Here is a 2,279-nt window from a genome sequence, read left to right on the forward strand (position 1 = left end):
ATATAGAATCACATGGGGGTTATTGGGGGGCTTGCCCCCCTAATTACAATATATAATCCCATGGGGGGTTGTAGGGGGGCTTGCCCCCCAATTTTCTCACATTTGGGTTGATTTGCGGTGTCAAATCACACCACAAAACATCAGAAACGATATAGAATCACATGGGGGTTATTGGGGGGCTTGCCCCCCTAATTACAATATATAATCCCATGGGGGGTTGTAGGGGGGCTTGCCCCCCAATTTTCTCACATTTGGGTTGATTTGCGGTGTCAAATCACACCACAAAACATCAGAAACGATATAGAATCACATGGGGGTTATTGGGGGGCTTGCCCCCCTAATTACAATATATAATCCCATGGGGGGTTGTAGGGGGGCTTGCCCCCCTATTTTCTCACATTTGGGTTGATTTGCGGTGTCTGTGAGTGGTAGGGGTAGGGCAGGGATAGCATTAGAATTAGATATAAATCACCTACCTTTTCATGCGTCCAGTCCTGGGTAGACCTTTGAAATCTCCTTCAGGAAACGTACAAACTTGCATTTGGCATCGGCGTTCTGCCGGTGCCAAATATATTCCGCCAGGTGGGCAGCGAAGTGCTGCTTCTGGGTGTGGGATGAGCGCAAACTCCTCTTCACTGCCCACCAGGTTGATTCGATGGTGTTGGTGTGGGCGCCGGTATGCGGGTCGACGAAATTTTCGGTGTGGTTGACGGTCAGGTGTCGGAAACCCTCTCGCTCCAGGCACTCGTAGCTCTTGAAACAATCGCTGTAGATTATGGTACCTGGAGCGACATGCTTCTTAATCAGACTGACGAGGGTATCCTGGGTGCGGTCTTGTACTGGGACAAGGAAGCACTCCTTGGTCTCGCGACAAATGCCGCCGAACACCCACTGGCCGTCGACCACCCTCCCGCGATTATATTTGCGTTTTCCAAACTTGGCTTCGTCGACCTCGACACTGTAGTTGGCCCCACCAATCTGCCGCACTTCGTCACCGCAGTAGAGACTTTCAACGATGACCTCTCTGCAATAATTGTACAGATCGGCCACCGTTTCCGAACTGGTTTCGCAGTCGTCAAAGTCTGGTCCTGACGTTTCGCGGATGGCGGTGTCGTAACTACTGCGGTTGACGAAGCAGTAGGCTAGAAAGAGGCTTTTTTGAACGAAACTTTGGCTCCTTCAAACCAAGTTTTCTTGGTTATCGATATATATTTTCGGCAGGCGCGCTTGGTGCACCGAAATCGCGCCTGTGTCGCGTTGCCCCTCTTCGAATAATGGACTGTGTCCAAAATGTCACCACAGCTGGGACATAAGCAGGACCTCGGGAACAATCCCCACTTCTGTCCAAACTGGACACACTCCTCGAAGGTAGAGGTGTAGCGACACAGTTGCGAAAAATTAATAAAATCAGAAAAATCCTTACACGCTTTCTTCGCACTAGACGGACCACTCGCTTCCTCACTCATACTCACATTTCACAAGAAAAAAAGTAAAAACTACTCAAACACCAAGAACACACGCGCGCATAGACACTCAATAACTCAAATAACAGCTCTCCTCTTGTACTAGAACAGGAATACAAAAACCACTTGAAGAACTAGAAATAGAAATAGCGAGAGATGGTGGCTCTGGAGAGAAGTAGAACACACAACATGCACAAAAATCAAAACGCTTATATAGATAATTTTTACTATCCTACGTCACGTTGTCAACGAGATAGGACAAGAAAGCACTGAGGTCACGGTTGTCACGGAATTCGTTTTTTATGTCGTTTTTTCTTTTCCGTTCAAAACATGTGCTAATGAAATCGTTATAGTGTTTAATTTTTCGCTTCATCTCTTACCGCGACACGGGAGTACGAAAAGAACGAAATACAAGTAGACCGGTAGGGAGAAAGCCGCGCCTGTCCACGATGGCAACTCAAAAAACCGGAAGTCGTTTTTTTAATATGCAAATGAGGTAGAGTCGACTCAGAAATTTACTTTTTTTTCTTCTTTCTTTTTTTTTTGAAGCCGATCGCATCAGCTTTCCTAATTTTGCGAAGGAACCTCGTCAAAACCATTTGATGTCAAAAGTAATTGCGTTTTGGGAATTTTGAAAGGTGATACACTCACACTTAACTCAAGTAGGTTTATAAGAACTTTTTTTCACACATTGGTAACACCAGCTGTTTGGCATAGTGGTTATGCTGCTGGACTACTAATCATGTTTGCTTCCCTCCCTCACAGGTTCGATTCCCAGCCACGTCACCGATTTTTCTAATCATGTCATATTGTTGT

The sequence above is a fragment of the Aplysia californica genome, unplaced genomic scaffold, assembly GCF_000002075.1.
Source record: "Aplysia californica isolate F4 #8 unplaced genomic scaffold, AplCal3.0 scaffold00562, whole genome shotgun sequence".
In the NCBI taxonomy this organism is placed as follows: domain Eukaryota; kingdom Metazoa; phylum Mollusca; class Gastropoda; order Aplysiida; family Aplysiidae; genus Aplysia; species Aplysia californica.